This window comes from Xenopus tropicalis, chromosome 5, assembly GCF_000004195.4.
Source record: "Xenopus tropicalis strain Nigerian chromosome 5, UCB_Xtro_10.0, whole genome shotgun sequence".
Lineage (NCBI taxonomy): Eukaryota > Metazoa > Chordata > Amphibia > Anura > Pipidae > Xenopus > Xenopus tropicalis.
Window position 1 is genome coordinate 11,927,730 of NC_030681.2, and position 14,988 is coordinate 11,942,717.

The following is a 14,988-nucleotide window of genomic DNA, read 5'->3' on the forward strand; positions in this document are numbered from 1 at the left end:
CCCAAGTGCAGTTGTTGGCACTAAACACATCTTCCCTCATCTCTTTTAATGCCTTTTCATGGAGGATCCCCGCTGCCAATTGCAGGTTTCTCTTTCCATTTCAGCCTTTTCTCATCTGATGTTAAATACCGAGAGAATGTAAAAATCCGAAATTATCCTCGGCCGTTATCCAGAAATTGCAGGTTATTCTCTTCTAGGGATCATAGAGAATCCTCCTTTGTGTCCTGGAGTGAAGCCACAAGCGCCGAGATTGTTCCATTTTAGCAACTCGTTGCGCGCCGGAGTCTTCAGGGGAGCAAAGGGGGAAATTATCATCTGCTCTGGAACATGGCTGGCGTAATGATTGCAGGGTCCGGCCCATCAGGCAGTAGGGTTGCATTGCTAGAGCCATTTCTCCCATAGCCTGGTGTTATACCAATATGGCACGGTGCAATTTCCCTTTCATCTTTGCACAGCGAGTTCTGGGATATTTCTGTGGCCGACACATTACAGACCGAGATTAAGATCCTTCCAAGGGGAGACATTACCCTGCGCATTATTCCAGGGAACAATGTTTGTATCCCTTTATTTTCATCCGATCAGAGGGATGTCATGCACAGAATTTATAAAAACAATCTTAGCGAAGTTTAAGATTTTAGCAGATTTCAGCAAATTTCGAGCAAAGAGAAAATCATATCTGATCACCTTTAGGTTATTGGGAATTTTAATTCATGATAAGAATCTTTGAGAAAATGATCAAATACTTGCACAGTAAATACAGTGTTGGGGGCAATTTTTTGGTTAATGAGAACTTGCAATTTTGCCACAATTAGCACGGATGATGGCTAAATCTCTGCAACAACGCATTTTGTACTTCTTGGTTGAATTTGCAAATTTTTTCTTTTTTGTAATTCCAGAGTTGGACTGGGCCCCAGCGACCCAGATCCGAACCCCCCAGAGCAATCCGCTGGTCTCCCTCCCCCAACGCGCCGCAGGTAAAGTCACATTTAGCCACGCTCAGGGGATGGGTGTTGGGGGCTCCTGCGGGGGATGTTGGCTGTCTGAAGGCGGCGGGGGCCATTGGGGGTGCAGGGGCCTCTGAGGCAGAAGCCTCAGTGGGCCCTGCACTCCCCAGTCTGACCCTGTGTAATTCTATCAGATTTTTCTCTTTAAAATGAAAATCTTGCCACCTACAACCTGCCAAGATTTTTATTCTTATTAAAAAGAAACTGCAATAGGTGTGAATAGCTTGTATCCTGAGAACTCCATCATTCCCTTATCAATATCATCCTATCAATAAACCAAGGCAACCTGACTGCCATAGTATATTTCCCCTATGGATCTGGGCCTGGTCAGAGAGGTAAAATATGGAGGGCTACCTAGTAACTAAAGAAATGAGGGAAACCATTCTGAAACCTTAGAAGACCTACCTCACCAGAAGTTTTGTTGAAGGACAAAGACCTCAAGGCAAAGGGGTATGTTGTTATTTATGAAACATAATATCATTCCGACCATTATTATAAGGAAAAGGGAGTACAAGTTCAGAGGAACCTTAGACAGAGGTGTTTGGCCAAAAGTAGGGTTCCAGAAGACTCTTATTCTTCTGGAATCCAATAGGGATCAATAGTTTTTGAGCAGCAATCAATCTTTATCCCTTACGAGTCACCACCCCCATGTCTACCATTAATCAGTCCGTTTCCTATAGTTATTTTCCAATAAGGTCGGTGGTTGAACATGGAGATTTACCAATCTGGCTCTAAACATAGTCAAAGAGCCATTTTGTTTTAAAAACATTGTCAAGAAAATCATTTTGTCCATCATTTCAACAGGCTTCAATGGTCAAGTGCTACTTGATGAATCAAATGGAGTAGAGATTGTTTATTTTCATTCCTCTGGGTAGCCCAATACTGGCGGAATTACATTGTGGCCAAAATTGGATAAGCATCTTAAGTTAGTTATGTCCTGTAATATGGTTACTGTACCGGCCTGAGATGTTCCAGCTTCATTCCGTAGATACATATCCATTCTCAGTGGTGATTTATGACATCTTCATTTATTTTCAGGGCTTTCTCTAATCAGAAATTCCAGATAGGTCCATATTCTGCCTTAATGTTTCTATTATTTTAATGTGCCTCCTTTCCTCATTTAATGTCTGGAAGATTATTGTGGGTGCCAACTCGTCTGATTTATCATTTCCAGAAAGTACTTGTTCCAAAAGTCACATATGAAAGAATGATCTCCAAATAAAAATTTGTTACCGTGAATACATGGAATGGATATCTATGAGATCATTGCACATCAGTTCCAAAATGTAGGTTATTACAGCTGAGAAAAAGTACAGCTAGAAAATATAGGTATAGGATCTATTACCCAGAATGCTTTGGACCTTGGGTTTCCAGATAAGGGATATTTGCATAATTTGGATAACTATACTTAGCTCTGCTAAAAAAACATTTAAACATTAAATAAACCCAATAGGTGTATTTTGCCACCAATATGGATTCCCAGAGGCTATTATCCCCCCACTGCTACTATAGGCACCATCTCTCCCTACTATACCTGCTATCCCACAGCCCCAGTCCCTTCCCAGAGGCTATTATCCCCCCCACTGCTACTATAGGCACCATCTCTCCCTACTATACCTGCTATCCCACAGCCCCAGTCCCTTCCCAGAGGCTATTATCCCCCCACTGCTACTATAGGCACCATCTCTCCCTACTATACCTGCTATCCCACAGCCCCAGTCCCTTCCCAGAGGCTATTATCCCCCCACTGCTACTATAGGCACCATCTCTCCCTACTATACCTGCTATCCCACAGCCCCAGTCCCTTCCCAGAGGCTTAAATTCCCCCCACTGCTACTATAGGCACCGTCTCTCCCTACTATACCTGCTATCCCACAGCCCCAGTCCCTTCCCAGAGGCTATTATCCCCCCACTGCTACTATAGGCACCATCTCTCCCTACTATACCTGCTATCCCACAGCCCCAGTCCCTTCCCAGAGGCTATTATCCCCCCACTGCTACTATAGGCACCATCTCTCCCTACTATACCTGCTATCCCACAGCCCCAGTCCCTTCCCAGAGGCTTAAATTCCCCCCACTGCTACTATAGGCACCGTCTCTCCCTACTATACCTGCTATCCCACAGCCCCAGTCCCTTCCCAGAGGCTATTATCCCCCACTGCTACTATAGGCACCACCTCTCCCTACTATACCTGCTATCCCACAGCCCCAGTCCCTTCCCAGAGGCTATTATCCCCCCACTGCTACTATAGGCACCACCTCTCCCTACTATACCTGCTATCCCACAGCCCCAGTCCCTTCCCAGAGGCTATTATCCCCCCACTGCTACTATAGGCACCACCTCTCCCTACTATACCTGCTATCCCACAGCCTCAGTCCCTTCCCAGAGGCTATTATCCCCCCACTGTTACTATAGGCACCATCTCTCCCTACTATACCTGCTATCCCACAGCCCCAGTCCCTTCCCAGAGGCTTAAATTCCCCCCACTGCTACTATAGGCTCCATCTCTCCCTACTATACCTGCTATCCCACAGCCCCAGTCCCTTCCCAGAGGCTATTATCTCCCCACTGCTACTATAGGCACCATCTCTCCCTACTATACCTGCTATCCCACAGCCCCAGTCCCTTCCCAGAGGCTATTATCCCCCCACTGCTACTATAGGCACCATCTCTCCCTACTATACCTGCTATCCCACAGCCCCAGTCCCTTCCCAGAGGCTATTATCCCCCCACTGCTACTATAGGCACCATCTCTCCCTACTATACCTGCTATCCCACAGCCCCAGTCCCTTCCACATCCATCTAAATTGATAGATGATGACAGATAGATAGATACTAAATATTTTTAAATTAAAAATTATTTCCCAAAACCTTCTAACCCTCATGTATAGGAATGGCAGTCTCCTTATCCCCCCGCCGTACACAGACATGCCCTTTTAAATGCGAGAAAATATGACTTTTGTGTTCGGCACTAATCATAATATTCATGAGCGCATCCAATCAGCAGTCAAAGTCTGATAAACCGTGGTTTAAATATCCATTTATCGGGTGTCTCATGTTTACCAAATAGCAGCTTTTTTAACTCCAGCCATCAAGGCCAATTTCCAGCAAATTGCCTAATAGCATGTTTGTCACATTTAATTGTAAACTAGGCCGGATTTGCTGGAAAAAAACAAACCCCACCAACTGGATAGAATGCGCGAGGCAGGACGGCTCCGGAACTTTCCAATCACAGGATTTATTGGGGTATATATTTTGCAAGGCTGAATGGACAGACGTGTAATTGAACGGTGTATGTTGCTGTTTTATTGAGTCCATTACGTTTCTTTGTTGTTGGAGAAGCCGGATGATGTTTGAACTTGCAGGTCCCGCTATGTGGCGCCTAAGGGGTCCGGCTAAGGTTTAGATTGCATCCATTCAGCGCATTATGCCACGCCAGCCTAAAGCCAGTTCTTATTGTTTTCTGTTACACTGGCAAGCTGCCCGTACAAATGGAGGAAGCAGATTGCCTCTTTGCTGAACACTTCGCCAAGGTACTGATTTAACAACAGTAGACAAGCAGCTAGGAGCTGGCCCCCCAGCCCGGCACACACTGACAGATCTGTTGTTCATACTCGGCTTCTGCTGCATTGCCGTCACTACCACCCATACAATAGTGCCATGATTATAATGGAAACAAAACAACACTATTGTGTGCGGCGAGAGGCAGACAATTCCTATACTTTGCAACTGGCTGCACATTTTTTATGGTGCCTTCCCCTGTTGGCCAATTAAGACCAGATTGGGCCCTTTGGACTGTTGTGAAGACCTGTCTCCTGTGTTGGTTGGAGCTTTGTCTTTCCATCTTTAGAGCTTGGGCCCTTTGTACTGTTGTGAAGACATGTCTCCTGTGTTGGTTGGAGCTTTGTCTTTCCATCTTTAGAGCTTGGGCCCTTTGTACTGTTGTGAAGACATGTCTCCTGTGTTGGTTGGAGCTTTGTCTTTCCATCTTTAGAGCTTGGGCCCTTTGGACTGTTGTGAAGACATGTCCCCTGTGTTGGAGCTTTGTCTTTTCATGTTTAGAGCTTGGGCCCTTTGTACTGTTGTGAAGACATGTCTCCTGTGTTGGTTGGAGCTTTGTCTTTCCATATTTAGAGCTTGGGCGCTTTGGACTGTTGTGAAGACATGTCTCCTGTGTTGGTTGGAGCTTTGTCTTTCCATATTTAGAGCTTGGGCGCTTTGGACTGTTGTGAAGACATGTCTCCTGTGTTGGTTGGAGCTTTGTCTTTCTATCCTTAGAGCTTGGGCCCTTTGGACTGTTGTGAAGACGTCTCCTGTGTTGGTTGGAGCTTTGTCTTTCCATGTTTAGAGCTTGGGCCCTTTGGACTGTTGTGAAGACATGTCTCCTGTGTTGGTTGGAGCTTTGTCTTTCCATGTTTAGAGCTTGGGCCCTTTGGACTGTTGTGAAGACATGTCTCCTGTGTTGGTTGGAGCTTTGTCTTTCCATCTTTAGAGCTTGGGCCCTTTGGACTGTTGTGAAGACATGTCCCCTGTGTTGGAGCTTTGTCTTTTCATGTTTAGAGCTTGGGCCCTTTGTACTGTTGTGAAGACATGTCTCCTGTGTTGGTTGGAGCTTTGTCTTTCCATATTTAGAGCTTGGGCACTTTGGACTGTTGTGAAGACATGTCTCCTGTGTTGGTTGGAGCTTTGTCTTTCCATATTTAGAGCTTGGGCGCTTTGGACTGTTGTGAAGACATGTCTCCTGTATTGGTTGGAGCTTTGTCTTTCCATCTTTAGAGCTTGGGCCCTTTAGACTGTTGTGAAGACATGTCTCCTGTGTTGGTTGGAGCTTTGTCTTTCCATCTTTAGCGCTTGGGCCCTTTGGACTGTTGTGAAGACATGTCTCCTGTGTTGGTTGGAGCTTTGTCTTTCCATGTTTTGAGCTTGGGCCCTTTGAACTGTTGTGAAGACATGTCTCCTGTGTTGGTTGGAGCTTTGTCTTTCCATGTTTTGAGCTTGGGCCCTTTGAACTGTTGTGAAGACGTGTCTCCTGTGTTGGTTGGAGCTTTGTCTTTCCATCTTTAGAGCTGGGGCCCTTTAGACTGTTGTGAAGACATGTCTCCTGTGTTGGTTGCAGCTTTGTCTTTCCATCTTTAGAGCTTGGGCCCTTTGTACTGTTGTGAAGACATAAAGTTCTGGCTGGTTTTTATTCAACCAAAACTTGCCTCCAAGCCAAGAAATAAAAAATAAATACCTGCTTTGAGGCCACTGGGAGCAACATCCAAGGGGTTGGAGAGCAAATTGTTGCCCCCGAGCCACTGGTTGGGGATCACTGCCCTAATTATTATACTTATATTGTATCAGAGTACATCCCTGCTCTACCTTTGTGTGAAGCCCTCTGTTATTCAGATGAGCCCAGTTCTGGTAGGAACAAATGTGGATAGAAGAAACTAGTTTGGTGGGATCCGATGAGAAGTCAGATTTATTTGTGGGGCAGGTACAATGCTTAAATCATCAGAGAACTGGAAGATCAGAGGTGGAACAAGAAAAACAAGCACCAAATAGACTAGGGAGGTCACAAAAAGGAACAGGACAGTGACAAAGGTAAACATTTTATTGGCTCAGGTCTATTGCACCTTGGCAATCTAAAGTTCTGGGTGTTTCCCATGCACAGACATAGACACAATCCAACCCGTTAGAACCTTTTCTTCCTCAGTAGAAATTATGGTGATGGTGTATTGCCAGTGGGGCCCTAGTTGGCCATAAAGACACAGTCAAATTGTTGCTATTTGTTCTTCTCCCTGTCCCCCAATCAACTCTTTTACTTCACCTTATTGAATTGAATTGAATTGGACCTTATTGAATTGTCCCTATACCCTTGATCTATCTTCATCTACCTCCATGCCTTCTGTCTTATGCTCTTAATTTCTCACCCCCACTGCAAATTTGAAGCCTTTCCATGGAATCTTTATTCTAAAAGTCCATTCTCTAACCCGAGCTTTTCATTCTATTTAATAACCTAATCAAGCTATTATTTGTAATGGTCGGACTTTGCTCGTAGTCCTCTTCTAATGATCCCTGTTACGTCATGGATACTCTATCTAATTTGTTTCTCAATTTAATTAAAGCCTATTGGAACATAACAAACCATAAATGAAGAACGTGCATCTATCTTTATCACTGGGAACAAATTATAACCTACAGAATGGATTACACTGGGGTTTCATAGTATATTAGAAATCATTTTCCTAATTATCCACTCTGCAAACATAATATCCAGATATATAACACTAAATAATTTTATTGTAAAACACCTATTAATTATTTGTAATAGCAATAAATCCTTTGTCATTATAACCTACATAAGAGCTTGAAAATGTCACCAGACCATACATCACTTGTGTTTTAGTCCCTAATAGCCTGCGATACCAGGTGGCACTCGCTCAGAGTTATGACTTGGCGGCGGAACAGCTTGGCGCAATACATGCCTAACGACATTCTCCCACTTGGTGGCACACACCTATGATGGAAGAACAACATCATGAAGCTTCTTTTTCTTCTCTAGAAAAGGACTCGATATGATATCATGTGGTAACAGAAAGACCCAAGGATCCTGTGCTCTCATATACCATCAGATCCTTAGATAAATCTTCTCATTACTGCCTCTGGTAGTTGTAATGGCAGGATAATTAAACCAAGACTAAATGGTCAGTTTGGTCAGGACTCCTTAGTGGCCATTATAGTTTCAAATCATAACTTTAGACATAGATACTAAGCAGTAAAATCTCGTCTCATAGCGCTTAATTACCCAACATTGCTATTCTCTGTGCTTTGTTCCAGATTAAGGGGGCAGAGGGTAAAGACAGAGCTCCCCTAAGCACTATATGTTGTCTGTGTTCCCTGAATGACAAACAAGTTAGGGGACACGTAGGGAATAGAGGACAGGACACACCAAGAGCGCAAGGAACTGCAACTTTCCAATGAATACAGAGCTACTAACATTTGGCAGTGGTGTATTCATCCATGAATACACCACTGCCAAATGTTAGTAGCTCTGTATTCATTGAGAAGGTGCAAATGTTAGTAGCTCTGTATTCATTGGGAAGGTGCAGAACTGCCAGCATTCGGCAGTGGTGTAAACATCCATGAATACATCACTGCCAGATGTTAGTAGCTCTGTAATCATTGGGAAGGGGCAAAGCTACTAATATTTTGGCAGTGGTGTATTCATGGATGAATACACCACTGCCAAATGTTGGCAGCTCTGCACCTTCCCAATGAATACAGAGCTACTAACATTTGGCAGTGGTGTATTCATGGATGAATTCCCAATGAATACAGAGCTACTAACATTTGGCAGTGGTGTAGTCATGGATGAATTCCCAATGAATACAGAGCTACTAACATTTGGCAGTGGTGTAGTCATGGATGAATTCCCAATGAATACAGAGCTACTAACATTTGGCAGTGGTGTATTCATGGATGAATTCCCAATGAATACAGAGCTACTAACATTTGGCAGTGGTGTATTCATGGATGAATTCCCAATGAATACAGAGCTACTAACATTTGGCAGTGATGTAGTCATGGATGAACTCCCAATGAATACAGAGCTACTAACATTTGGCAGTGGTGTATTCATGGATGAATTCCCAATGAATACAGAGCTACTAACATTTGGCAGTGGTGTATTCATCCATGAATTCCCAATGAATACAGAGCTACTAACATTTGGCAGTGATGTAGTCATGGATGAACTCCCAATGAATACAGAGCTACTAACATTTGGCAGTGGTGTATTCATGGATGAATTCCCAATGAATACAGAGCTACTAACATTTGGCAGTGGTGTATTCATCCATGAATTCCCAATGAATACAGAGCTACTAACATTTGGCAGTGATGTAGTCATGGATGAACTCCCAATGAATACAGAGCTACTAACATTTGGCAGTGGTGTATTCATCCATGAATTCCCAATGAATACAGAGCTACTAACATTTGGCAGTGGTGTATTCATCCATGAATTCCCAATGAATACAGAGCTACTAACATTTGGAAGTGGTGTAGTCATGGATGAATTCCCAATGAATACAGAGCTACTAACATTTGGCAGTGATGTAGTCATGGATGAACTCCCAATGAATACAGAGCTACTAACATTTGGCAGTGGTGTATTCATCCATGAATTCCCAATGAATACAGAGCTACTAACATTTGGCAGTGGTGTATTCATGGATGAATACACCATTGCCAAATGTTGGCAGCTCTGTATTCATTGGGAAGGTGCAGTTCCTTGTGCTCCACAACTGTGTACTGTATATGGGCACTCACAGGATGGCAGTGTGCAAAGTACAAAGAACACGCCAGCTGTGCCTGTTAGTTAGTCTTTGCACCCTGCCCCATGACCCCTCGAGTCTCTATCAAGAGTGAATTAGAGTTACAGGGTAGTTGTAACAAAGACCTTAAGCAGAGATGTAGCCATATTCAAACTGCTGATTTCCTTGCCAGGAGCATACAGTCTCATGTGGAGAGACACAGCAGTCATGTGTCAGCTAAAAGTCTTATTGCTTCTGGCAGCCTTAATATAACTCATATATCACAGCGAGGGGGTATTGCTGGTAACAAATGCATACTGTAGGCACTGGCCTCCGTTACATTGCCAGTAATTCACATTGTCTGCTTATTGCTCACTGCCGTGGTGCTTGTATGTTGCGTACACATTTGCACCCATGTTGCACCAGATGTGTCCATATTCCCGAATAACCATAGATGTGAAAACAGATCAATTGAAGCATTAGCATTATAATCACACATATAATGGCACAACTGTATCTTACATACCCATAGCTGTACCCTACAGGGCCTACTTTAACTCTACCGGACTTGCAACTGACAGCACGGGCAGACAATGTGTGGGATTGGTCAGGTCACATTGGTGCTCCAGGTGTGGTGCTCGTGTCACCGCCACTTCTGCCCCACTGGGTCCTCGCTGCCACTATGATTAATGAGTGCAATTGTGCTGCAAAAGATTCACTGCTGGGTTCATTGTGAAAATGAATGTGTGAAAGGAACATCAATTATTGTGCAGAAAGTGTTATCCTTGTGCTGCGTGGCGCCATCGCGGGGAATTCCTATTCATCCGAACACAGAGGAAACATACTGTATGTTCTCTTTGCCTATTTGCAATGTCCGTGTATAATTGACTCATAAAGTTACATCTTAAGTATATTGTCATCTGTCATCTATCTATTTGTCGTCTGTCTGTCTGTCTGGATATCTATCTACAGAACAAACAAGGTTCCTTCTATTGTGATCCAAAGAGTTTATAGCTGTCTAGCAAGACAGTTCTATTTCTAGAAGAAGCAGCTATTACTTAACTAGTTGGGGACTTGAGGGAATCAGTGATGGACAACATGGTGGTACAGTGCTTGGAATTGCTATTGTGGAGCTCTGTGGTCCTAGGTTCAATTCCAGCTGGAATCACAAGGTGTGACTCTAGTCCAGGGATCCCCAACCTTTCATACCCATGAGCCACATCCAAATGAAAAGTGTTGGGGAGCAACACGAGCATGAAAAATGTTCCTGGTGGTGCCAATGAGAGCTATAATTGGCTATTTAATAGCCCCTATGTTGACTGGCACCCTACAGGAGGTTCGGTTTGGCATTATACTGGATTTTTATGCAACAAAACTTGCCCCCAAGTCAGGAATTCAAAAATGATCACCTGCTTTGAGGCCACTGGGAGCAACATCCAAGGGGTTGGGGAGCAACATGTTGCCCCTGAGCCACTGGTTGGGGATCACTGGTCTAGTCCATGACTTGCCCTAATAAAATTAAAAGCACAAATGTCATCCTGATTCAGGAGTCATAATCATTGCATGAAATTCTGCTCCAAATGGCATATTGTCCTTTGTGGATGGTCACAAACCCTCAGGTTTAATGCAATACCTTTCTCTTGGTGCCACATGATTCTTTGCACTAGAGAGCGATAGGGTGAGTTTTACCAGTACAAGTCTTTGGGAAGGGCGGCAAGTCTGATGGAATGAAAAAAACTGGGGAAGAGTACATGGAAGGGGAACATTTCTATACACGGGTTCCAAAAACACAGTTCCAACCTTCTCATATCCATATCAAGTGTGACTTTGTTTTAAATAACGTTTTGTCCAGAGTCCAGAAGAACATGAGACCTGTTTATGTACCATAATGCCCAAACTTCTTATAACAATTTAGATTCAGCCCTGAACATAGATTTTGCTCCGGTGCCCAATCAAAATCTTCTAACCCACCCGATCGGCGAGTTGTCTCATATCTGCAGTCTTTAGCGATATCGGTTGCCTCGGCGAGTTTCCATACACACATCGAATATCGTACGAAACGAGGTTTCATAGGATATTATCGTGCGTGTATGGCCGGCTTTAGGAGAAATCTGTTTAAGCTGGAAACAAGCACATTCCATAAATTTCCCTGGATTTTGTTATCTTTGTTTTTCTTTTCTCTTTTTTCTTTTTCTATTGCTCTTTCCTTATGTTTGGATTGTTCTGATGTTCTTTATACACAATATAAGTGTACAATTCCATGTTTGGATAAAACCCAATAAAGTAAAGTTAAAAAAAGAAGAAGAAATCCATGAGGATGGACCTTTCTGGAGTTGGCAGCACCAAACATGGGAAGGGCAATTATTACTCTGCTGTTACTACTGGACTTTTGTAGTTTCCCACTTATGGGAACTATAAACCATAGAGCAGTGCTGTCCAACTGGCGGCCCGCGACCCCCCTCTGTGTGGCCCCCCACCTGTCTGGCTACTTTGATGGCTTACTCTTGTGTAAGCTTTAAATTGTATCAGTACTGTGATTAACTGCCCCCCCTGCATGGTTCTCACTAGTGATGAGCAAATCTGTTCCGTTTCGCTTTGCCGAAAAATTAGCGAATCTTTAAAAAGATCTGCGAAACGGCGAAAAATTCGCGAAACGGTGAAAATGTTGTGCGACAAAAAAAATTTGTCGCCCGCGGCTATTATTTTGTCGCGCGGCTATTGTTTCGTCGCCCGCAGCTATTATTTTGTCGCGCGGCTATTGTTTCGTCGCCCGCGGCTATTGTTTCGTCGCCCGCGGCTATTATTTTGTCGCGCGGCTATTGTTTCGTCGCCCGCAGCTATTATTTTGTCGCGCGGCTATTGTTTCGTCGCCCGCGGCTATTGTTTCGTCGCCCGCGGCTATTATTTTGTCGCGCGGCTATTGTTTCGTCGCCCGCAGCTATTATTTTGTCGCGCGGCTATTGTTTCGTCGCCCGCGGCTATTATTTTGTCGCGTGGCTATTGTTTCGTCGCCTGCGCCTATTATTTTGTCGCGCGGCTATTGTTTCGTCGCGCGGCTATAGTTTCGTCGCCCGCGGCTATTGTTTTGTCGCCCGGCTATTGTTTCGTTGCCCACGGCTATTATTTTGTCGCGCGGCTATTGTTTTGTCGCACGCGGCTATTATTTCGTCGCGCGGCTACTATTTTGTCGCGCGGCTATTCTTTTGATGCCCGCGACAATTCTTTTTTGACGCCGTCGACAATTTTTGGACGTGCGGTGAATTTTTCTGCGGCGAATTTTTTCATCCGTTTCGCGAAACAATCCGCCAATGGCGAAACGCGGAAATTCGCCGCGAATCCATGCCTGGCGAAACATTTTGCCCATCACTAGTTCTCACCTCAGATTCAGGCTGTAATCCCTCTGTATTGTTTAAAAATGTAATCCCCTGTGTTGTTCACACCTTTTAATCCCTACATTGTTCACCCCCTGCAGTGTTCACACCTCAGGCTCAGGCTTTAATCACCCATATTGTTCCCCTGTTCACCTGTGGGAGCAGTAGAAACCCACAAATAATCCCTGCACACTATAAAAAGAACATATACTGAGGTGGTACTGCAATTAAAAAGTTTTTTAATAAATAGTTATTGTGCAGACTGTAGGAGCAGTGCCAGCATTGTGTCACTGTATGTTGCCTGTGTGTGCCATACCGCATAGGGCAAGCAGAGTATAGCACACACAGGCAGGTTAGGGCAGGCAGAGTATGGCACACACAGGCAGGTTAGGGCAGGCAGAGTATAGCACATACAGGCAGGGTAGGTCAGGCAGAGTATGGCACACACAGGAAGGGTAGGGCAGGCAGAGTATGGTACACACAGGCAGGGTAGGGAAGGCAGAGTATGGCACACACAGGCAGGTTAGGGCAGGCAGAGTATGGCACACACAGGCAGGTTAGGGCAGGCAAAGTATGGCACACACAGGCAGGGTAGGGCAGGCAGAGTATGGTACACACAGGCAGGGTAGGGCAGGCAGAGTATGGCATACACAGGCAGCATAGGGCAGGCAGAGTATGGCACACACAGGCCAAGTATGGCACAAACCAGCCAAGAATGGCACACACAGTCAAAGTATGGCACACGCAGGCAGGGTAGGGAAGGCAGAGTATGGCACACGCAGGTAGGGTAGGGAAAGCAGAGTATGGCACACACAGGCAGGGTAGGGCAGGCAGAGTATGGCATACACAGGCAGCATAGGGCAGGCAGAGTATGGCACACACAGGCCAAGTATGGCACAAACCAGCCAAGAATGGCACACACAGTCAAAGTATGGCACACGCAGGCAGGGTAGGGAAGGCAGAGTATGGCACACACAGGCAGGGTAGGGAAGGCAGAGTATGGCACACACAGGCAGGGTAGGGCAGGCAGAGTATGGCACACACAGGCAGGGAAGGGAAGGCAGAGTATGGCACACACAGGCAGGGTAGGGAAGGCAGAGTATGGCACTCGCAGGCAGGGAAGGGAAGGCAGAGTATGGCACACGCAGGCAGGGTAGGGAAGGCAGAGTATGGCACACACAGGCAGGGAAGGGAAGGCAGAGTATGGCACACGCAGGCAGGGAAGGGAAGGCAGAGTATGGCACACGCAGGCAGGGTAGGGAAGGCAGAGTATGGCACACACAGGCAGGGTAGGGAAGGCAGAGTATGGCACACGCAGGCAGGGTAGGGAAGGCAGAGTATGGCACACGCAGGCAGGGTAGGGAAGACAGAGTATGGCACACACAGGCAGGGTAGGGAAGGCAGAGTATGGCACTCGCAGGCAGGGAAGGGAAGGCAGAGTATGGCACACGCAGGCAAAGTAGGGCAGGCAGAGTATAGCACACACAGGCCAAGTATGGCACAAACCAGCCAAGAATGACACACACAGTCAAAGTATGGCACACACAGGCAGGGTAGGGTACATGTCAGATGCATCAAGATAACACCCCCAATGGAACTGAATTGTTTAGAACTATGATTTCCTTGCAAAACACCAAAGATGAAGGGTATGAAGGCTGCTCCAAATGAATGTTGGGCATGAATAAACTCAAACATTTGAAGGTTACATCATTCTTTTACAAAATGAGTTGGATCATTGTAAACGAGACCTTACGGGTTCTGGTTTGGATCCATTCAACGCATGAAACACTCAGGCATACGCAATGAAAAGCTTTTCTTGTTGTAGAGTAAATCTAAATTACCTTTATGGATATTCTGTCCTATATTTTGTTGGCCGGGACAGTTATATACGCCTTTGAGTCAGCACCTTTATTCTTTATAAATTGATAATGACACCACTCCATCCACGGCTTCTGAAAATTGCTGCCATCTTGCAGGGAAAATTCAATGCGTTTTGATTGACAGAAAGATTACCTAATAAACCTTCACCGCAAACTAATTAATCACTCTGAATACAACACTAAATTGGCAAGCAGGGAAAGGCAAATGAGATGGGTGTACTACGCCATCTTAAATGACCTTAGATAAAAGCCAAGAACTGTGTACTGAAAGCATCGATAACATTATATTGCTTGTAAACTGTTGCCTTCTCGGGAAGCTCAGAGCAATAATAAAGAGGGGGTCATTTTTTAAGGGAGGGGCTTAATGCAGAGAGGTTTACTGATTTATAATTATTTGGCCTTTTTTTATAACTGAAAAAAGTGGAATTGACCCCT